This window comes from Lycorma delicatula, chromosome 2 (assembly GCF_047948215.1).
Source record: "Lycorma delicatula isolate Av1 chromosome 2, ASM4794821v1, whole genome shotgun sequence".
Lineage (NCBI taxonomy): Eukaryota > Metazoa > Arthropoda > Insecta > Hemiptera > Fulgoridae > Lycorma > Lycorma delicatula.
This window is the reverse complement of record NC_134456.1, coordinates 237,510,757-237,536,218: the sequence shown is the minus strand read 5'-3', so window position 1 is coordinate 237,536,218 and position 25,462 is coordinate 237,510,757. Positions and strand designations below refer to the sequence as shown.

The 25,462-nt window shown below is 29.5% G+C and overlaps 1 long non-coding RNA gene across 2 annotated transcripts in view; it reads left to right on the top strand.

Moving 5' to 3' along the window:
* LOC142319777 (uncharacterized) overlaps positions 1–25,462 on the top strand; it is a 180,695-nt gene that overhangs the window by 136,105 nt on the left and 19,128 nt on the right. The window contains exon 1 of one of the 2 annotated variants that reach the window (XR_012755271.1): positions 17,767–17,966. The exons of the other annotated variant lie outside the window; for it this stretch is intronic. This is a non-coding gene — a long non-coding RNA (uncharacterized LOC142319777). Of the gene's footprint in view, positions 1–17,766; positions 17,967–25,462 lie in introns of those variants that run through there. 2 annotated transcript variants of the gene reach the window in all.

Genomic DNA, 25,462 nt, shown 5'->3' with positions numbered 1-25,462 from the left:
GATGAAGTCCTACGCAAGAACTATCGCGTGAAAATAAACAAGAACAAAACAAAAGTAATGAAATGTAGTAGAAATAACAAAGATGGACCACTGAATGTGAAAATAGGAGGAGAAAAGATTATGGAGGTAGAAGAATTTTGTTATCTGGGAAGTAAAATTACTAAAGATGGACGAAGCAGGAGCGATATAAAATGCCGAATAGCACAAGCTAAACGAGCCTTCAGTAAGAAATATAATTTGTTTACATCAAAAATTAATTTAAATGTCAGGAAAAGATTTTTGAAAGTGTATATTTGGAGTGTCGCTTTATATGGAAGTGAAACTTGGACGATCGGAGTATCTGAGAAGAAAAGATTAGAAGCTTTTGAAATGCGGTGCTATAGGAGAATGTTAAAAATCAGATGGGTGGATAAAGTGACAAATGAAGAGGTATTGCGGCAAATAGATGAAGAAAGTAGCATTTGGAAAAATATAGTTAAAAGAAGAGACAGACTTATAGGCCACATACTAAGGCATCCCGGAATAGTCGCTTTAATATTGGAAGGACAGGTAGAAGGGAAAAATTGTGTAGGCAGGCCACGTTTGGAGTATGTAAAACAAATTGTTAGGGATGTAGGATGTAGAGGGTATACTGAAATGAAACGACTAGCACTAGATAGGGAATCTTGGAGAGCTGCATCAAACCAGTCAAATGACTGAAGACAAAAAAAAAAAATAACAAATAATATTAAATTCTCTTGAATCTAATAAAAACCGGTCTAAAAAAAAATTATTTTCTCATATTTATCAGTTGTATTTTTTGATCTAACCTTTAAATGATTTTGTTCCTTAATAGTTGTTAAAACAAGACAAGTCTTGTATTGGAAAAGAAGGAATGGTTTGTGGTTTTCTTGGTTGGATTATAAAGAAATGAGGCTCAATTTATTATTTAGCTTTTTCCTTCAGGATAATAGTTTTACTAATTTGAAAAAACAATGAACGGATCGTGCGAAACACGTTCAAAATAAAAATAGCTTTTTCTTTTAAAGTAAAATGTATTCTCTTTGGTATAAAAGAAGAAACCCCGATTATTATTCAACCTACGTATAAATTAATTAAAAATATTATTGATTCGAATAAATAATAATCAAAATAGATGTAAATTCTGATATTATTCTTCGGTTTCTTTTTTTTCATATATATAAACCTGAACTGAACACGTGTAATTGGCGCGTGTTAGATTTTGTTAGCAAAAAGATTCAAGTAAGAATAAATTGTCGACTCGTTAAAGATTTATTTCTGAACAAATATAGCTTATTATTCATTTTTAATTTGGACAAAAAAAGAAAAAAAACATAAACTAATCATTTTACTTACTTAACCTACCGTATAGGTTATTAATGTTAAATATCGTATGCAGAATTTTAAAAAACCGGTTAACTGTAGTTTTATCTGATATAGAAATTATTTTATTTTGTCACTTCCTTAATTTTTTAATTTATTATTTTTAAAAGGTAAATATATGATAATTTATGTAAATAATAAAATCTATCTATCTATGTATATATTATATACATATATATAAAGCAACTTGTCATGACTGACGACTGACAGATTCATCAACGCCCATCAAAAAGTACCGAAGAGAAATTTGTTCTTTTTACACCGTGAGACTGTTTTTGAAATTCCAAGTTTAAAGAGTTTTTTTTTGTAATCTGACTATTTATTTCAATTTCTCGGTAATTATTAACTGGTAATATTTCTCGGTAATCGTTACACACATCAAAAATTTGATTTTTGGTGTGAGTAATTTTCATTTAAATATATAAAACCCACTTCTAGATTTTTCGAAATTCAACCGTGAAAGGAATGAAGAAAGGTAATAAAAATTTGAGCAGTGATCGAAAATTTTCCCCATTTCTGACTATACTAAACAAGACATTCACTTGCAAATACTCTTCAGATAAATATCTAAAAACTATTTTCGGGTTTTTTGAATTTCGATTTTTGAACGGGCGTGGCGCGGCGAATCAACTAACACAGCCACTGTTATTGTATGTGAGACTTGACTGACTTCACCTGTTTCCGGTTACTTGACTAAAAAACATAAAATAAAAGTAATTAAAAAATTAAAAGTAAATGGGAAAACGAAGTACGGTCGTTTTTTAGTGGTGTACGTCGGGTTGCGCTAAAACCCGGTAAAATACATTTGTAACCGTACGAAGAACGGGTAACCAGTTGTAACTAATATTTTTAAGATGGTAGCCGACAAACCCACATTCTTAGATCACTCAAAGTTTCGGTCCTGTACTGACCAAACTGTTGCCCTGTAGAACTTACAATATACTAATATTTTTTTTATAAATTGCACAGGATTTAATTATTATTTATCATTATTATTCTTACAAGCATTAATTTAATGAATACAGAAGGGTCCAGGGGGAGAGAGCCCCCTGGCTAGATGGAAAGGGCGAATGAAGAGACCCCTGGCCTGCCAAATATCTCCTGACCGCGACGGGAAACGTAAGTAACCATATAACGCAGTTGAAGCCTGGAGAGGGATACTAGTACTCTTATGTGAGATAAATTTGTTTTTAAAAATATATCGTGAGCGAAGCCGCGACAGGGGAACTTTAGTACATGCATATATATATTTTTTTTAAAACATGTGAGTGATTCATAATCAACACTCAGCATAAATTAATTTTCTGTCATTTTTGCGGTAATAAATTGATGAAAATTTGAGTACACGTTCTTCTTACGGTGTAAGTGCGCAGTAAGCAAGCATTTGTTTGAAATTCCGAGTTGGTATTCTTCAGATAAATATCCAAAACCATTTTTTGGTTTTTTGAATCTTAATAGTCTATTTTAAGGGGTTAAAAAGTATAAGTGGTGTTTTACAGTTTTACCGTTTTATGCTACCGCTATTGCATCAATATTTATAAGATTTGGTACCATTATTATGGTAATTTATAGTTTGTAATTCTAATTATGCATTTCACGAACAAAGCCGAGACGGGAAATCTAAAACCAATTTGGTCGTTTACTGACCAAACAGTTGCTCTGAAAAAATTGCAATACACGGATAAATTGAACAGGCTTTAATTTTTATTTATCATATTATTCTCAAAGCATGATTTTATTGAAGACAAGGGATACAGGGGCAGAGCCTCCTGTCTGGACAGAAAGGGCGAAGCGAGCCCTGACTGGGTAAGCACGACGCGAAACCCGTAACTGCGACGGGAAACTCAAGTAACCATATAACGCGGGTGAAGCCGCGATGGGATATATATATATATACTCGTAAAAAAAAAAATTAAATCTTCAGTATCTTAAAAAATGAATGTAGGGTTCACGTATAGAGATAGAAGAACAATTGCTAACATTTACAGAAACCAAACTGCAACAGTAATAATCGAAGAACATAAGAAAGAAGCCCCTTAAAAAAGGGAGTCCGACAAGGATGTTCCCTATCGCCGTTACTTTTTAATATTTACATAGAACAAGCAATTAATGATGTTAAGAACAATTTAGGTCCAGGTTAATAGTGCAAGATGAAAAGATAAAGTGGCTACGATTTACTGATAATATAATAATTCTAGTCGAGAGTAAAAAAAGATTTAGAAGAAACAATGAATGGCTCCGATGAAGTCCTACATAAGAACTAACCGCATGAAAATAAACAAGAACAAAACGAAAGTAATGAAATGAAAATACTTTCGTATTTCTATACGAAAGTATAGAAGTAATTTAGATCGACTACTGAATTTAAAAATAGGAAACGAAAAGATTACGGAGGTAGTAGAATTTTGTTATTTGGGAAGTAGAATTACTAAAGATGGACGAAGCAGAATCGATATAAAATGCCGAATAGCACAGGCGAAACAAGCTTTCAGTCAGAAATATAATTTGCGTACGTCAAAAATTAATTTTAACATCAGGAAAACATTTTTGAAAGTACATGTTCGGAGCGTAGCTTTATATGGAAGTGAAACTTGGACGATCGGAGTTACTGAGAAGAAAAAATTAGAAACTTTTGAAATGCGGTGTTGTAGGTGAATGTTAAAAATCAGTTGATAAAGTGACAAATGAAGAGGTGTTGCGGCAAATCGATAAAAGAAAGGAGCAGTTGGAAAAATATAGTTAAACGAAGAGACAGACAGACTTACAGGTCACATATTAAGAAATACTGGAATAGTCGCTTTAATATTGGAGGGACAGGTAGATGGAAAAAATTGTGTAGGCAGGCCACGTTTGGAATATGTAAAATAAATTGTTAGGGATGTACGATGTAGGGGGTATACCAAAATGAAATGACTGGCACTAGAAAGGGAATCTTGGAGAGGTGCGTCAAACCAGTCAAATGACTGAAGACAAAAAAAAAGTACTCATATAATCATTATTATTATATTTTACCTTATATCGAATAATTTAGCCTCTACTCTTTATCAAATGGAGAATATTCATTGATTTTTTTTTAATTTTATGGAAGAAGCTTTTAAGCTGGTAATGTAAATCTTTCCATGAAATTTATGTAGAAGATTTTTAAATAAAATTACGACATACAAGCCAACAGATCTCTTGATATTCAAAGGATTTTGTATGAAAATTAAAAAAATATTTTGGAAAACTTTGGCAAAAAAAGTTAATATTTATATATATAAATTTAATCTAAAAAGTCTTAGCTTCTGTTTATTAGCAGTTTTTTTACATAGTTTTCCGCTTTATTTTTTTATTCTTATTTATGTTAAAAATAAATTTTTTTATCTTTACGTTCCTTACAAAGGATTTTTTTCGTAAGTGCAATATTTTTGTAAATCTATCAAAATTGTAAATAAAAAATAAATAAAAAAAAAGAAGTAAAATAAAACGGATATCAAAAAATCTGAAATAAAAACAGTGCGTTCGGAAAGTTGCCGTGTATTATGCTTTAGAATTACGCGGTGCATTATGTTCTGGTGTTAGGTTGTTTGCCTTAAGGCTTCGTTATGAGAGTAAGATATACAGTCCGATATTATCTGCTAGCGCACATAAAACTGTAAAAAAAAAAAACTGAAACTTTTCCCCTACAAAATAATGCGTGTAAAAGAAATGAAACCTACAGATCATGCCAAAATTATTGTCAATAGTTTAAACATTTTATTGACCAAAATTCCGTAGGTATTCTCGAAGTAACGTTTTTACAGATGAAATATGGTTTCATCTGGGAAGGTATATTAATTCACAAAATACACTACTGTGGTCGACAACTAACTTCCATGAATTACAGGAAGTATCTTTACCCGAAGCGAAGGTTGGAGTCTGGGTCGGTGCGATAGAACTCGTATTGTGGGTCCAGTCTTTTTTGAAAATGCAGTTAATAGTGATCTCTATTATGCTGCTTTAACAGATTTTATTAGTCAGTTAATAGAAGTGGAAATCAATCGCGGTTGGTTCCAACCAGATGGCGCCACAGCGCACACAAGTAACAGGTCAATGATGATTTTACGAAATGTCTTTGATGAACGAATCATTTAGAAGGGTTGTGGTCTGCACGATCGCTCGATACGACTCCCCCAGATTTTCTTTTGTATGGGGACAACGAAACAAGCAGTGTATCGCAACAGATCAAGTTAAACAGAAATAACGACTTACGGACTAGACCTTAGAGTACATTAATTGGGTAAAATGTTGGAAAAGAAACTGAAACGTGTGCAATGTTGTACTGATGTTGGAAGAGATCATTTTCAACACCTTTCATAAACTATTTCAGTTATTATAACATCCGTTTCTTTTAAATAATAAAAATACAAAGTAATAATTAAGAAAGTATCGTCATTACATTTCAATAATTCCAGTGCACAGCAACTTTCAAAACTCTCTATATAATAGTTTCAAATCTTCTTTAAATATCAACTTTTTGAAGTTTGCACAAAAACAAAACTAGGTAAATTACTGTTATTTTTTTAAAATTTACAGTCGATTTTAAAAAATCAAAATTTAAGTAAATATAAAAGTTTCTTTTTTGTTATAAGCTCAGATTTCTTTAATATCTTTGTTTTAATTTTATTTTTATTTAATTCTGATAAATTTCAACTATAGATATAGTTATGTACACAATAAAACACAAAAAATAAAAACTATGTACATTTAAGTTAGTGAAGCAAAGTTAAAAAAAAAAAATATGAAGTTATTACAAAAAAAATATGCTTCAAATATCGTTTAAAAAATTCTGATGCGGACACCACATGACTTCCTTGTACGCCTATTAAATTACATATAAACATTTTTTTAAATGAAAAGTACATAAAATTTTATTTCATTAACTTCTGATATTTTTATTTTTTTTTTGTTTTATTATTATTATTTATTGTAAAACGTTTTTTTACAATCAGAGGTTAATAATTATTAATAAATCAATATATTTAAATTTAAAAAAAAGTTAAAAAAAGGGAATGAAATCGGATTTGAACTGATGTGCTTTCCCCTTGTAAAATCAAATATTTCATTAATTCAAATTTTGTTTGGCTATAACTCTGGAACCAATGAAAATTAGTACCACTTATGATATATAATTGAAAAGCTCTCAATGAGGGCTTATTACTGCAGCTAAGAAAAAGTCCAAATTCCAAATTCTTTCTAATTTTGAGCTTTTTTGGACATTTTTGGTTCAGTCGATTCAATTAAAAGAGGAGGTGCATCATTAGATGTTACACCAGTCCTAAAACCAAAATTTCAACTTCCTACGGCTAACGTTTTGGAGTTATGCGAGATACATATGTACAGACGTCATACCGAGTGGATTCAGGGATGGTTAAAATGGATATTTCCGTTGAAATCTGAAAACCAAAATTTTTCACGATCACAATACTTCCTTTTCTTCTAACAAGGAAGTAAAAATGAAAAAAATACCAGAACTAATTAATGATAATAATCTAAATAATAATTCCATAATAACAATAAACAAATTTTGTGAGAGGTTATTAATGAAATAAAATTTTATGTACTTTTCATTTTCAAAAAATGTGTTTATGTAATTTAATAGTTATACAAGGAAGTCATGTGGTATCCACATCAGATTTTCTACTTCCTAATACGAAATAATGGAAGTAATGTGATCGTGATAAATTTTCAGATTTCAACGGAAATATTCTTTTTGACCATCCCTGTACTTTTCATTTAAAACAAAATGTGTAATGTAATTTAATAGGTGTACAAGAAAGTCATGTTGTATCCACATTAAGTATTTTAATTTTTTTTTTTTTTTGTCTTCAGTCATTTGACTGGTTTGATGCAGCTCTCCAAGATTCTCTATCTAGTGCTAGTCGTTTCATTTCAGTATACCCTCTACATCCTACATCCCTAACGATTTGTTTTACATATTCCAAACGTGGCCTGCCTACACAATTTTTCCCTTCTACCTGTCCTTCCAATATCAAAGCGACTATTCTGGGATGACTTAGTATGTGGCCAATAAGTCTGTCTCTTCTTTTAACTATATTTTTCAAAACGCTTCTTTCTTCATCTATTTGCCGCAATACCTCTTCATTTGTCACTTTATCCACCCATCTGATTTTTAACATTCTCCTATAGCACCGCATTTCAAAAGCTTCTAATCTTTTCTTCTCAGATACTCCGATCGTCCAAGTTTCACTTCCATATAAAGCGACACTCCAAACATACACTTTCAAAAATCTTTTCCTGACGTTTAAATTCATTTTTGGTGTAAACAAATTATATTTCTTACTGAAGGCTCGTTTAGCTTGTGCTATTCTGCATTTTATATCGCTCCTGCTTCGTCCATCTTTAGTAATTTTACTTCCCAAATAACAAAATTCTTCTAGCTCCATAATCTTTTCTCCTCCTATTTTCACATTCAGCGGTCCATCTTTGTTATTTCTACTACATTTCATTACTTTTGTTTTGTTCTTGTTTATTTTCATGCGATAGTTCTTGCGTAGGACTTCATCTATGCCGTCCATTGTTTCTTCTAAATCCTTTTTACTCTCGGCTAGAATTACTATATTTTAATTTAGTGCTGATTTTTAAAAAAACAAATTTAAGAATTATAAATGTTTTACTTTTTTGTTATAAGCTCTTTTTTAATAGGTTTTGTTTTAGTTTTACTTTTATGTAATTCTAATAATTTTCAACTATAAATATAATTATGTACACAATAAAACACAACGCATAAATATTATATACAAGTTTAGATATATTTTAGTTAGTGAAGTAAATTGAAAAAAAAATTACGCTTCAAAAATCGTTTTAAAAAAATATATATTACGTAGTTTATTTATTAACTAAAATTATAAAATACTTTAAAACAACTATTTTTAGTCGGATTTTTTACGATAAAAATAGAAAATATAACACTACCCTAACTTAGTGAACAACTTTATAGTTTGACCAGATAAATTTTATCTGAAGAAAGGTAACGAAAGACTTCCCTACCAATAAACTGTAACTTTACGCCAGGAGTTAAACATTTAATTAATTTTGATTAAAAAATTTCATGAAAGGATTTTTAACAAATTAAAAACTTAAGCAAATTATTTTGTATTGTTTCCCTATCGTTGATTATAAATAAGATTTCTATTGATAAAAAGAAGTTTCCCAGTTATGTAATTCCTCTTTATTGTGAGTAGTTAAAAAATAAAATTTGTTTAAAAAAAAAAAAACTAGTTTAAAACTTCTGATATTTTTTCATGTTTTTTTTTTTACTTTATTGTTATTATTGAATTATTATTGTTTATTGGAAAAATATTTTTACAATCAGAAGTTAAAAATTATTAATAAATCAATATATTTAAATTTAAAAAAAAAAGTTAAAAAATGGAGATGAATTCAAATTTGAACCGATGTGCATTCCCCTTCTAAGATCTAAACATTTCATTAAATAAAAGTTTATTTGGCTACAACTCTGGAACCAATGAAATTAAATACCATGTATGATATATCGTTGAAAAGCTCTCAATGAGGGCTTATTACTGCAGTTAAGAAAAATACCAAAATGCAAATTATTTGGATTTTGAACCTTTTTGGACACTTTTGGTCTAATTTAAATTAGTTTTTAATTTGAGTTACTTATCATAAATTGCAAATATCTTTAAAAATAAATATATGAATTCCGTCCTTTCTACAGATTTATTTTTGTTTTAAGTCTTTCTGAGAACGTACACCAATTTCATAGTCGTAGATAAGATATCGTTAAAATTGTGATGTTATTCGAAGCTTTCATGTCGGAAGGGGTTTATTTTCTTACTATACGCAATTCTTATCCAAGATTTATCCAATATCTCTTCTATATTTTTCTGCAATACGGTTGGTTTTATTAAATTTCATTTGCTAAATTTTTTATCGGTCCATTTCTATCTTCAGTGGTTTTCAACCGTTTCATTTTTGTAACGGTCTTTCTAATAAATATAATCACTCGTAATTCTTTAATTAAGTTAATTTTTTTGAGATAAGTCTTCGGATCAAACGGTCCCCGAATTGTTCTTTAAACTGTCGTATAAAAGTTTCTTCCTCTGTTGTATAGGGTGAAAAAGAGTCCTTGATGATGTATCTGTCATTTTGCGAATTTTTCGGCAGGTTAGTGACGGATACATAAAGGCAAGTTGTAGACAAATTTAGTTTTTTGTTTGTAAGTGAAACAAACTTTTTCCAGAATTTCTTTATAAGAAAAGGAATAAAAGTTAGAATGTATTCCGGATTTCTATGACGTAACCGCTTCTTATTTTTTCGTTTCTCTATTAATTAGTACCGTGGCTCGGCGCGTCGAATAATAGTGTGCTAATTTATTCGATTAATCACTTTTGTTAATCAGAATTTCAGAAGAATATTACTCTGTTTTAATTGACTCTTTTGCCTTTATCTTTTCAATTCTTTATCTTTTATTAGGAACTAGCAGTTAATGATGTTAAAGAACAATTTAGATTCGGAGTAACAGTACAAGGTGAAAAGATAAAGATGCTACGATTTGCTGATGATATAGTAATTCTAGCCGAGAATAAAAAGGATTTAGAAGAAACAATGAACGGCATAGATGAAGTCCTACGCAAGAACTATCGCATGAAAATAAACAAGAACGAAACAAAAGTAATGAAATGTAGTAGAAATAACAAAGATGGACCGCTGAATGTGAAAATAGGAGGAGAAAAGATTACGGAGGTAGAAGAATTTTGTTATTTGGGAAGTAAAATTACTAAAGATGGACGAAGCAGGAGCGATATAAAATGCCGAATAGCACAAGCTAAACGAGCCTTCAGTAAGAAATATAAGTTGTTTACATCAAAAATTAATTTAAATGTCAGGAAAAGATTTTTGAAAGTGTATGTTTGGAGTGTCGCTTTATATGGAAGTGAAACATGGACGATCGGAGTATCTGAGAAGAAAAGATTAGAAGCTTTTGAAATGCGGTGCTATAGGAGAATGTTAAAAATCAGATGGGTGGATAAAGTGACAAATGAGGAGGTATTGCGGCAAATAGATGAAGAAAGAAGCGTTTGGAAAAATATAGTTAAAAGAAGAGACAGACTTATAGGCCACATACTAAGGCATCCTGGAATAGTCGCTTTAATTTTGGAAGGACAGGTAGAAGGGAAAAATTGTGTAGGCAGGCCACGTTTGGAGTATGTAAAACAAATTGTTAGGGATGTAGGATGTAGAGGGTATACTGAAATGAAACGACTAGCACTAGATAGAGAATCTTGGAGAGCTGCATCAAACCAGTCAAATGACTGAAGACAAAAAAAAAAAAAAAAATCTTTTATTCTTCATATTTCTTTCTAAAATTTATCCAACCGTCGTTTCTCCGGCCTACTCTTTACCTCTATCGATTTACTTTTTAATTTTACTTCTATTAAAAATTACTACTTAAAAATTAACATTTGAAAATCGCAAAATCAGCTGATTTTCGAAGTCAATAGTTTTAAGGTTCGAGTCCTTATAAAGGCAGTTGCTTTTACATGTATTTGAATACTAGACTGTGGATACCGGCGTTATTTGATGTTTGGGTTCCAATTACCTAAACGTCTAAGGAGTGGTCGACCTGAGTCTGTTTTCGGTAGGACTTTCCTGGAATGCAAGCTGCGTTACGGGAAACTCATACGACTGTGTCGTCAGCGTTTTTTTTTTAATTTGGTAAAATGTATTAATTAAACTAATATTGATCAAATTTAATAAATAACAAGTGTTACGTTCCACTTTTGCCGCCGGGTGCTGCTACCTAGCGAGGGCTAGAGCTCTTCGACAAGCCATGATCATACGATGTCCTACATCATAATACCGCAAGGAGTGGTCGTTATGATGTAGCGACTTCTATTCATTCGGCGCTAGAATCTGACTCATACCGGTCGTGTTGTACATTCAATCCGGATGGAAACGCATACTGTGTTAGTTATATGTTAGATGTTCAATTATATGTTATCGAAATATCAACATGACAAGAAATTAATTAACAATTCAATAAGCAACAAGGCATTGTTTCAATTCATCAACTATGCATCTACAGTTCATATTCGGTCTAAAACCTACCGCAAAGGTTTTATGGTCCTCCACATCGCAAGAGATCTAACATATAAGTAGCAGAAGTTTGTATGTAGCATATATATGTGTGTAGCATATATATATATATATGAATTTTCATTTTTCGAAATGCAACGAGGGCATAAATTGACTTTAGCTTAAGAATATTTGTTGTATAATAGTAGAAAATATTATTTATATTTACTTATATCGAGATTTCTTAACTGAAATTATATATGTTATTGGGTATTTTTTTTTTATCAAAGCACGGTTTCAATAAATGTACTCAGAGATACATAAAAACCGAGAGAATCTTTCTATAGAAAATATAATTTTTCTACCTTCTGGCGTTATAAACCCTGTAAAATCCGGTAAAGGTACGTATGACACACGTATTTATTCTCTCCCTGCAACGCTTTCTTTGCTCTCCACGTTATCTTATTCCCATGTCGTGTTAGCCTTTTTTCATATTCGACACACAGAATACACAGTTTTTTCCTGGTTATTCTCTGTTATGTTTAATATTATTTTAAATGTCTGTTAATTAATTAAATATTACATAATAAAAAAATCAAAAAACAATCATGCAGAATACTTTGTGTACGTTCCAGTGTTTTTTCAATCGCTGTTAGTTATTGCCCAAACTGCGATCGTTGGCATCGGTCAGTATAAGTATGCTATTCAAGGGTTATAAGCTACTCTTTCTACGGGAACTGTAAATAAGTTACTAAGAGGGAGTATATTTATGCGCTAATGTTTCACACCTAGATATTTTTTCACCTGTGCGGTATTTAACAAAGGATTTTATATTTGCTCTTGAATTCAATAGTATAAAAGAATATTTTTTATGTATTTTATTTTTTATTTTATATATTATGTATTTTATTTTGAATGTATTTTATTTCGGTTTAAATTTTTCATTTTTAAATTAGGTATGCATTTTTTTTTTTAAAACCGTGCCTAAAAAACAGTTGAACGTTTAAAAAAATTTCTAATTGAAATGATTTTTCCTCTAATATTTTATCATCTACTCGTACTAGAATCAATGTTAATCTCTCTGTGCGGTATTTACAGTAAAAAATAATATACTTATTGTAAAATGGGTATTGATTAGTTAGTTATAAACTGTGTTTGGCGAATGCTTCGTTAAAAAGTATAGGTGTTCCAAGACTTTTTTACCCTCCTTAGAACATTTGTTTAGTGTCAAAGTAGTATCGCTTTTAACAGGTTTTTCATGGTTTTGAGAACTTTTTTATTAGTATAATACACTAGAAAATGTTTTATTTGCATAAATATCTACAAAAACACTGCAAGTTGTGAAAATTTGAGAATTGTACCACCAGTCCCATCAGAGTTATTTTAAACCAAAATTTGAATTCATAAAAATTTAGGGGTAAGCATATTAATATTATTTATGGTAAAACTACTAAAATATACTTACGTATAAAAAAATAATTCAAACTGTATATGTCATTCCTGCCTCTTGAAAAAAAAAAATATTAAGAGTGAAATTTCACCGTTTTTCATGTTGAACTTTATCGGTAATTCTATCATAGAAAGAAGAGAAATAGGTAAATAAACCACTGGACCGATCTTTTATCTTGAGAAAATATGATTAAATTGCTTTTTGTTTCATCCTTCCAGGACCAATAGTTTTTTAGTTATGATTTTTTTCGTAAAGTGTTACAAGGACAAAAATAGGTGTGCGTAACATAACAAAAATGGCTGCCACAGGTAAGCTACTAGTATTAAGATCCTGAGACATGTAAGAAACAAGCGGGTAAGTTTCATTTTTTATTGAATCGGTCAAGCAATCAGCCTTGGGTCACTTTAAATGGATTGACTTCTTTAGAAAATAAAAATCGATCACAGCACGTTGTTCTATCTCGGTACACTATTAAGCGAAGCCGACATTTTGAAATAAACGAAAAAGATTATCATAATAAATATTATTTTGGAACAGCAAATATTTTCGATATCAGGGGTGCCGAGTTGAATATCAAACAATTTCTATTAATTCTATTTAATAGATTTTCCGCTGCTGTCATTTGTCTCTTATTAAATTATTCCCGCATCATTGAATGAAAAGGATTCTGGTAATATATTATCAGTTTGGTTATTTTTCTGTATATTTTAAAAAGTGATTTATTTTATTTTATTTCTTCCTTGTACGAAGTAAAGGAAGTATTCTGATCGCGAAAAATTTTTTACCATCCCTGACTCCATTTTGACTAGTTATTTCAAGGGGAAGACACATCGGTTTGAATCCGACTTTATTTCCTTTTTTTTTGTTTTTATTTAAGTATATTGATTTATTAGTAATTATTAATCTCTGATTGTAAAAATATTTTTACGATAAATAATGATTCCATAATACAATAAAAAAAAAAAGAAAAAAATCAGTAGTTATTATTGAAGTAACATTTTATGTACTTCTAAAAATGTGTATATGTAATTTACTAGGCGTAAAAGGAAGTCATGTGGTGCCATATCAGATATTTTATATATACATTTTATTATTTATCTTTTCTTTTACATTTAAATAGTTTTTCGATATACTTCCTTGGAAAGAATTTAGTAAAATATTTCAGGCAGGGAAAGATTTAAAGCAAATAAAGTGTATTTAATATTCTCTTTGGAAATATATTTCGAGATTTCATTCTCCGTTTTACGAAGAAACAGAGAAAATTTGAGGATATATGTTCTACTTGTGAAAATAATGAAAAAAGGTTCATATAAACAAATATCTGGAAACGTCTTTTTTCCATTTACGGCTAACGAAAGATTTCGTCCGGATTTCAGTTCTTCTAATAAAATTAAACCCTATTATAATTTTTGGGATCCAAATTAAGGAATAAAGGTGGTGGTTTCTTATGTAATTTGAGCTGGGAAATAGGATGGAACAGATAGCAGAACAGTAACACCAATAAGTTTAAAGATATCCGACATAAAATACAAAATTCGCTGTCGAAAAACAAGTTTTTTTTAGGTTTGTAGTACAATAGCTTTGTTAAATGACTAATAAATGCGGAAGATTTAGTAATAAAACTTGTAGAGAATTTAATTCTGAAAAAAGTTATGTAAATACAGCCAATATAAAGTAAATAACATTTTTTTAAATTTGTTTTTTATTAAAAAAAAAAATAGACAGAAAATCTTATTATTCTTTTTGTACTTAATAAACATTTTTTTTAAAAACAAAAATGCTAACTACTGAAAATAACGCAAATATTTTCATTATTTCACCAATAGAACAATGTCCCGAAAGCGCCTGTGTGTATATAAAATTTTATTTATGAACTATATAGAAATTTTATAAGATAAAAATAAATTTATAAAATTTAAACGTATAAAAATTTTTCGGGATAAGAATTCATATTTAAACAGAAGCCTCTTAATTAGCACTGTAGAAGGGAATTAGCACTAATCGGTCAAATTTGGGCGTAAACAGTTTTCACCGGATCTTGATGTTTTTACACGTAAGGAACCCAAAAAACCGGATGAAAATTTTCCGGATGTTCCGTATGTACGTGTGTGTGTTCGGTGTCGCAATCTAAATCACCTTATATCTCCAGAACAACTGGACCGATTTTGACCAAACTTGGTCAGATTATTTCTATATGAGGCATTAATGCCATTAAATTTTCAACTTAAAAGGTCAAGGGAACATGATTGAAATTGCTATTTCAAATTCTGTTAGTATTATCTGGATCGGTAGTGTAATTATTAATATATTAGTTGATGAAGTATTTCCTAATAGTGTCATTAGTAGATGTCCTGGAATTATATTTGCTGTTAGTCGTACAGCCAATGAAATTGGTCGAATGATATTTCCTGTAGTTTCAATCGTGATTATTATCGGTGAAATAGCTGATGGTGTCCCCTTTGGTAATATGTGTTTGAATATTTCATTTGTAAAGTTTTTTCTTCGGTATGTTGTAATTATAATTCATCTTGATAAGGCGATTGATATTGATACTGCTAAATGGCTTGTTGATGTTAATACATATGGGATTAGTCTATTATATTTCTAGTTAAAATGAATATGAATACTGATATTGCTATAATTAGGATTTCTTTTTGGTGAGTTATCGATTTAAACTCATTTATTAATATTTTTTCTATTTTATTTTATTTTTAAATTCATAAAGGCTGAACGCTGTAAGGTAAAGATTAAGAACTGTCTGACTCGACCGAGGATTTTCATGTAGACAAGAAATATGATTATTCTTTAAAATATTTGCTTGTAGAATATTATGATAGCGAAACTTGGATGATAGGAAAAGAGCAGAAAAACCTTTAAAATGAGATATAAAGTATGTAGAGCAAGGTCACTCTCAGTAACTCGAGATTTCCTCTAATTAAGGTCTTATTTTGCTAAGGCACATTTTTCAACAATTAAAAATAATAATAATTGCATAAAGATATATTTGCAAAATCGCACCACCCCAAAAAAAATTCTCTAAACTAATTGCTAAGTAGGTATACTGGGTCAGTAGTACCTCCTGTCACCACAAGTAGCGCTAGTGTAACACTGACGTGCTAAATTAAGTTGTGTGCGTATGCGTGTGCAAGCCGCGTGACGAGAAAGTCCTACAAATCTGTTGTCAGCTTTTTTTTACCTGTAACGCCAATTTTCTTTCTTTTTTTTTCATTATAACTTTTGTTATTCCATTTTTTACCGTTAAATACTTCTTTTCTTTTCCTTTTTATTTTTTTATGAATATCTGGAAGTCTTCAGATATCCCAGTAGATGCAGCTTTCAGGATTCGAGGCTCGTAGGCAGTCTCGTTCCTTGTTCGTTACTGTAGTCTTGTACAGACTCAGGCCGACCGTACCTGAGGCGAGTGGTAAATTAAACCCCAACCACCCAAGAACACCGGTATCCACGATCTAGTATTCAAATCCGAATAAAAGCAACTACCTCTATTGGGATTCGAACTCGAGAACTATCGACTTCGAAATCAGCGATTCACGACAATGAGTTTTACCATCGCGTTTTGGTAATAGTGATAAGAGAAGAAGGTGAGCACTGATTTTGACAAAAGTGGGACAAGAATGTCGTTTATCCTTGTTGTTGTTCTATATATATATATATATATATATATATATATGAAAGAAGCAAAACTGAAGGATAATTTGAATATTGAAAACTCTCAAAGGGCAAAAAATGTAAGATTCGCTGATAAGATTATTCCTTTTTTGGAAAAACCAAAAATATTTAAAAAATATTTTTAAATAGTAAGGATTTATTTTTAGAAAAGAAATTTAGATTTCAAATTAATAAATAACGAGTAAAAGAAAGTTAATTAAATGTTAATGAAAGAAGGATAACGACAGATTAAATATTAATAAAGAAGTTAATTTGTCAAAAGCTACAGAATTTTATTTTATTTTTAAATTCATAAAGGCTGGACGATGTCAGGTAGAGATTAAGAACTGTCCGACTCAACTGAGGATTTTCATGTAGACGAAAAATAATAATATATTAATATTATTCTTTAAAATATTTGTGTGTAGAATATTATGATAGCGGAACTTGGATGATAGGAAAAGAGCAGAAAACCCTTTAAAATGTGATATTATAGGAAGATGTTGAAAACTGGGTAGGTTGATAAAATTCGAGATAAAGAAGTTTAAGTTGAAAATGAATGAAAATAAATTTGTGGCAGAATTTAAAGAGACGAGGCTGGTCATAAATGAAAACATCAAGGTTAATTTAGTAAAATATGGACCGGTGGAGAGTTAAAGATTAACACAGAACAGTAAGGCGGGGAAAATAACATCAAACCAATCAAACGACTGATGACTTACCCTTCTTAATAAAAAATTTAAAAAAAATCATAATTTAAAAAATGCTGTAGACTGTTGTCTCAATGATTTTTTTTTGAAAAATCTTCCATTTTTCTGGTACAGTACGGATTCATTATTATCGTAATTGTCATTTTAAAATATTTAAATTTATTTACATTGTATTTGAATTTAAATATAAAACTATCGGTAATATATTATAGATAGCGGATAATATTTTTTAAATTAATCAATGAAATTAGTTTTTCCCCGTATCATTTTCTTTTGTTTATTTTAATTTGTATATATTCAAAATTTAACATTAATTTAATAATTTTCTGCTACTAGTTCGTACTTATCAAGAAGTTTGCTAAATTGTTCTAGTTCAATATCGACCGCTAGTAGCAGCACTTGCCTATTTTGTGAAGGTTATCTGCAAACTTGCAATATCTGACCTGCACAATATTATTTTAGTTCGATCATTTCGCGTTCACGTCGCAGTGGACTGTTTGCAAAGAGAAGAGAGAAAAAAACAGCTGCAGTTTTTATTTATAAGTTATTGTTTGTTACTGATTTAGCAAACTGTGTTATGCTTAACTTCCTAAAATACTTAATGAAATTTGCACGAGTGTTGACGTAAATAACATCAATATTTTTCTTGTAATTAGGTTATGTATTTATTAACTAAGGTAAATATTCTTACTTAAATATTTTTCTAAAGAATACAATTTCGTTGATTTACGTAATTATTTACTTTAAAAAAAAAATTAAACGTAATTTATAGTAATTAGTTTTAGTTGATTATTTAATAGCAGTATGTGTTAATGAAACATGTGTTGTAAATTTATGGAATCTAATAATAATGTAAACAACGCATTATGTTGTTAAAAGTAACCTAATTAAAAGTAACCTAACCCTCGTTGATAAAATTGGAGAAACAAATTGTTTACCCTTGATATATAACTTGTTTTATTATACAAAGAAAAAAGAATTTAGAATAGTTTTTCCTTCCAGTAGAAATTCTGTCATCAGTACATTATGATGGTACTTGATTTTTTGAAATTATAATATTTTAGGGTTATTTAGAAATAAATCTACATTAAGATTTTCTCTAGCCTGATAATCTTTTAAAAAGAAGGAAAACTTTTAACAAAGAAAGTAGCGGTGAATTACATCAAACCACACAAGTGACGCAAAGCTAGGTTAAAATTAAACCAATAAAAGGTTTTCCAAAACGTTTTGCAAAATTTTTTTATCAGTTTTTTTATAAATTCAATACATTTTTGAGTAAAATTATAAAATATTTAAACCTTTTCGAAGTCGGACCTTTTCGTAATGTAGCAGGACAAGTTACAATCTTTCACCAAAACTGTTTTTTTACTTCCTTGTACGAAGTAAAGGAAGTATTGTGATCGCTAAAAATTACGGTTTTCAGATTTCAACGGGAATATCCATCCATTTTGATCATCCCTGAATCCATTTTGACTAGTTTCGGCGTGACGACTGTACGTACGTATGTATCTCGCGTAACTCAAAAACGATTAGCCTTAGGATGTTGAAATTTTGGATTTCGGTTTGTTGTAACATCTAGTTGTGCATCTTCTCTTTTGATTGCAATCGAATGGATTAAAAATGTCCTAAAACATTCAAAATCCAAAAAAATGGATTTTGAATTTTATGTTAACTGTTAATAATAAGCCTTCATTGAGAGCTTTTCAACAATATATCATAAGTAGTACTTAATTTCATTGTTCCAGAGTTATAGCCAAATGAAATTTTAATTATTGAAATATTTGATTTTATTTATTTTTCTATTTTTTTTAATTTACATATATTAATAATTCTTAACCTAAGATTATAAAAATAATTTTACAATTCATAATAATTCAATAAATAACAATAAAAAAAAAAAAAAAAAAATATGAAAAAAATCGGAAGTTATTAGTAAATCAAAATTTTCTGTACTTTTCATTTAATCAAAAATTTTTTACAGAGTTTAATAATTAAAAATAAATCGATATATTTAAATTAAAATAAAGTTAAAAAATATATATCTATTTGATGTCGGATTTGAACCGATGTGCCCGTGGTTTCGTTTCCGGTATGCTTTCACTTAACTATTTGAGCGACGTGAAACAAAATTAATATATAAACTAATATAAAATGCTGATAACGGATATAAAAAAAAAAATGTAATGCAATGTGGTGTCCACCACAATGCGATTGTGTAACTGCCACTTTATTAAAGAATTGGATGATCGTACCTCACTTTCAAATGAAATAAAGTGCAGCCAAAAATGTGTTTTTAATGTAATTTAATAGGCGTACAAGGAAGTCAATTTCCACATAAGATTTTTTTTTTTGAGACGATTATTGTTATATAAATAATATATACAGTGTGACCCACAAAGAGGTACGTGCTTTAGATTTAGTATCGCTCACCCGTTCGATCACCGATTCTATTAAAACTTACAGACCTTTTAACAAAGGTACTAAAAAGGTTTTATGAAACTTTAAACCTTCTAGGATTTATAGAGACAAAACGGCTTTCAAATTCAGCCCTGAAATATCATATTAACTTTGCTAATTGTCAAATGCAATGGCTCATCCGCAACATTTAACATTTTGTTCGGTTGTAAACCCCGTTTTAACGATCGTTTACACAGGAAAGTGAAGGAAGGTTATAAAAATTATCTTGTTTTATTCAATTTGAACAGCTGTTTAACAGTACATTATTTGGTTTTCATGATTTTTACCGGCTATTTTATAATGAATAAAAAATGGTTTATCTGAAATTGATGTTTTTATTTGAAAACCGCCATTTTCTTTCAATAAATCCTTTTTTTTTTTTATCTTCAGTCATTTGACTGGTTTGATGCAGCTCTCCAAGATTCCCTATCTAGTGCTAGTCGTATCATTTCAGTATACCCTCTACATCCTACATCCCCAACAATTTGTTTTACATACTCCAAACGTGGCCTGCCTACACAATTTTTCCCTTCTACCTGTCCTTCCAATATTAAAGCGACTATTCCAGGATGCCTTAGTATGTGGCCTATAAGTCTGTCTCTTCTTTTAACTATATTTTTCCAAATGCTTCTTTCTTCATCTATTTGCCGCAATACCTCTTCATTTGTCACTTTATCCACCCATCTGATTTTTAACATTCTCCTACAGCACCGCATTTCAAAAGCTTCTAATCTTTTCTTCTCAGATACTCCGATCGTCCAAGTTTCACTTCCATATAAAGCGACACTCCAAACATACACTTTCAAAAATCTTTTCCTGACATTTAAATTAATTTTTGATGTAAATAAATTATATTTCTTACTGAAGGCTCGTTTAGCTTGTGCTATTCGGCATTTTATATCGCTCCTGCTTCGTCCATCTTTAGTAATTTTACTTCCCAAATAACAAAATTCTTCTACCTCCATAATCTTTTCTCCTCCTATTTTCACATTCAGCGGTCCATCTTTGTTATTTCTACTACATTTCATTACTTTTGTTTTGTTCTTGTTTATTTTCATGCGATAGTTCTTGCGTAGGACTTCATCTATGCCGTTCATTGTTTCTTCTAAATCCTTTTTACTCTCGGCTAGAATTACTATATCATCAGCAAATCGTAGCATCTTTATCTTTTCACCTTGTACTGTTACTCCGAGTCTAAATTGTTCTTTAACATCATTAACTGCTAGTTCCATGTAAAGATTAAAAAGTAACGGAGATAGGGAACATCCTTGTCGGACTCCCTTTCTTATTAGGGCTTCTTTCTTATGTTCTTCAATTGTTATTGTTGCTGTTTGGTTCCTGTACATGTTAGCAATTGTTCTTCTATCTCTGTATTTGAACCCTAATTTTTTAAAAATGATGAACATTTTATTCCAGTCTACGTTATCGAAAGCCTTTTCTAGGTCTATAAACGCCAAGTATGTTGGTTTGTTTTTCTTTAATCTTCCTTCTACTATTAATCTGAGGCCTAAAATTGCTTCCCTTGTCCCTATACTTTTCCTGAAACCAAATTAGTCTTCTCCTAACATTTCTTCCACACATAAATCCTAGAAGGTTTAAATTTTCACAGATCATTTTTAGAACCTTCGTTAAAAGGTCTGTAAGTTTCAATGGAATCGGCGCGGGAATGGGCGAATGATACTAAATGAAAAGCGTATACTTCTTTTTGGGACACGTTTTATATAAGCAATCATAAAACTCCTAATCACACAGCCAAACGCTTATAATTTTTAAAATACATTTTTGATGTAATTTTTTTGATACATATTTGATTCAATTACCCGGAAAGGAGAATAAAAAAATGTAGGAGGTTAATTTTTAATTGTTATAAAATTTCCTTCTTTGTTATATACTAAAAACAGCTGAAAATTGGAAAATAAATTAGCTCTATTGTCATCCTATAAATTATTAATTAATTGTAAATAAAATATTATACTTACTGATAATATTGCAGAATAATTTTGACCATTGGGTAAAATATTTCATTTAGTTAAGATTTGGGGGGGGGGGGGGGCGCTTTGCTTTTTCTCAGGGAACTAGAGGTATCTTTAATGGGAGTTTTCACTTTGAAAATTCCAATTAAAATTGCGGCATTCCAAAACTTTCTACACACTAGCAAGCTGTTTATATATATATATATATATATATATAATGGTTAATATGGTATATATATATAATGGTTAATTCTAATGGTGACACACTTAAAATGAAGACTGTATACTTGTAAACTTGTCTACCCTTAAAAGCCTGATAATGCTCCTGATTGTAGTACAAAAATTAAGAGAAATATATATATATATATATATATATATATATATATATGTATATTATAGAGCTCGGGATTAGGAACTATGGAAATACAGTTTATTAACTAGTTACTGCCATTTACATTTGCATTCTTTTACACTTAATATTGGTTTTTTTTCTCTTGTGTTTTTAACTTAAGGGAAGTGAAGAAATTCTGAAATAAAATTTAGTAATAGGCTGCGTGTACATGAAATTAACTGCTTAATTCGTAAAAAAAAAATTGTTTTATTATTTTATCAGTTTTATTAAAAAAATCTGATGTGGACACTTCATGACTTTCTTGTACGCCTACTAAATTACATATGCACATTTAAAAAAAAATGAAAAGTACATAACATTTTATTTCGTATTAACTTCTGATATCTTTTCATAGTTTTTTCATTGAATTTATTATTTACCGTAATTTTTTTTTTAAATCAGAGGTTAATAATTATTAATAAATCAATATATTTAAATTTTTTAAAAATAGTTAAAAAAAGGAGATGAAGTTTGATTTGAACCGACTTGCCTTCCTCTTGTAAGATCCAAATATTTCATTAATTAAAATTTTGTTTGGCTATAATTCTAGAACCAATGAAAATAAGTACCGCTTATGAAATATCATTGAAAAGCTCTCATTGAGGGCTTATTACTGCAATTAAGAAAAATTCCAAATTCCAATTTTTTTTACATTTTCGGCGTTTTTGGACACTTTTGGTTCAGTCGATTGCAATCGAAAGGAGAGGTGCACAACTAGATGAACAGTCATAAACCCAAAATTTCAACATCTACGGCTAATCGTTTTTGAGTTATGAGGAGATAGTACGTATCTCGCGTGCAATTTTTATAATTTCTGTAAATGTAATACTAATCTCATTTCCAGTAATTATACAATTCTTATGATTATTCGTTGTTTAATAAATGAAATCGGGCCGGTAAGAGTTTTGTAACAAATTTTTCTATCATTTGCACGGAACGCCTAAATATATTTTATTTTCTATTATTGTATATTATATATTGTATATTATATATTATTCTATTATTGTTTATTATATATATTTAACATATTTTTTTTTAAACATAATTCTAAATTAATAACAGATTTTGTTAATAGAAATGTAGTGTCTTCCCTTTTTTAATATCAATATCGTTTTGTTAAAAACAGTTTTATTTATATTCAGAAATTTTTGTTTTTTGAGCGGAAGAAATGATATATGTGAGACGCTTACCGAATGGTTTACTATTTCATTATAATTTTTTTTTTTTTTATAGAATTTTAATTTCTTTTTATTTAGAAAAGTGTCATTAGATATATGCAAAAATCAAATCAAAATAGATCAATATAGATAAGTTATATGTAATTAATCCTAATGGTGACATACTTAAAATGAAGACTGTATACTTGTAAACTTGTCTACCCTTAAAAAGCATGATAATACTCCTGATTGTAATACAAAAATTAAGAGTAATATTCAAATCAAAATCCAGTATTATAATTTCTCGCTTTGAGATAACCCAGTTCATATTTTTTGTTAATATCAAAACTTTCAAATATTTTTAAAATGTAGACGAAATTAAAAGTTTATAAATAATTTAAAAGTTTCTTTTTAGTATAATGAATTCTATTGTTTTGAAAAATTTATTTCTCTGTTATTAAAAATTTGTTTTTGGTTATTGATTATATTATAATCCGTAGCATTGTTTTAAAGAAAAAAAAAACTTCTTTTTCTTCCGTGAGGATTATATCCTAAGTACATTCTGTACATTTCATTCATACATTTTTTAACACTTCACTCAACACATATTAAAATTTAATTATTCATAACACATATTACAAAATTGTACGCAAATATTGAAGAAATATATAAAAAGTACAAACTGTTACACAATAAAAATTGTAATCAAAATTTTAAGGTGTATATATAATATTTGAAGATTGAAAAATTATAATTTATATAATTTTTACTAGTTTGAAAGATATTTTTCTTCGCGTAAAAGTAAATTAAAAAAAGATGAGAATTTAATACATCCTTGTCGCTAAGCAATCTTCTCTTTTTGTTTCCTCGTTGTAACGTTGTATCTTCGTCTTGAACTTAATACCACAAAACCGGTGACCGAAATAATTACTAAATAGCGAGAGCAAAAACCGATCCTATCTTGTGGTAGTGGTTCTGCATCATTTTTACATTATAAAATTAAATGAAAAATAATTACTTAAAAAAAAAAAGAACACGGCTGCAAAATTTAAACGAGAACAGGATTATTATTAAGACCGTTTACAAAATCATCAAGTTTCCTCTCATGTTAACTCAGTACTGAAACAAACCGGGTCAGTCTATTAAAACATTGAAAAAGCTTTATTAATCACGTTATATTTTTATCGAATAAATTTCATGACATCTATAAAAATTTGAGGGTTGCCTTGTTTTCGTCCCCTACTAGGTGCAGGGCGTGTCTATGGCACGCCTCCGCAGCTAGGCCCTCTGGGCGGGTTGCCCTGGCGAGCGGCACCTCGGAGTCCTTATTAGGTGTCCAAAATTGATTACCTCTTGTGTAAAATGGTTTTTTTTTAATGATGAAAGTCGATCGACGAAATTAATTAAATTAATCGATCGATTATTAATTTATTTATTGTTTATTGTATTATATTAAATTTACGAAACAAATTATCGTAATACGAAACTAACCTTCCGACAAAATATCAATGGATTCTAAATGGATAATCGATAGTATTTTTAGTATCGATTTATTTGTATCGAAAATAGTTGTGTTTTAAGATATTGAATGAATGAATTACGGTAGTAAATTAATATTATTTATTGTTTATAAACATTTTTATGATTTTTTGACGGGCAGTATGTTCAATCATGTAAGCATGTTCTTTCTTTTTGCTCTTATTTGTTGGTGTTTCTTCTTTTTGCTTGTTTATATACATTTAAGAAAAAAAAAATCATGATTTTTTGACGGGTAGAATGTTCGATCATGTAAGCATGTTCTCAGCGGGTCGCATACACAGACAGATTTTTTTTTTTCAACTTTGGGAACTCATTTCATTATTGAAAAATTGAAACAAGATGTGTATAACCGGTATTATAATAATAAGAAATATATTTTTCAAATATTTTCGCGACCCAAACGCACAAATATTCCAAGACGGGTTTGTTCGCGTCATTCATTTATTTTCGACTCGGCTTCTTGAACAGAAAAGGATTTATACATCCGTCGATATAAAATTGAAGTAGTATAAACATTAAATAACGATGAACGAGTTAATAATATGGTAAATTTGGCGGTTTTATAAGAAATCTAATCTGAAAAATCGATTAAAATCGGTCCCAGAACTGTAAATTTAGTAGCTGGGATAAAATACAAAATTTCGGGATCGAAAAAT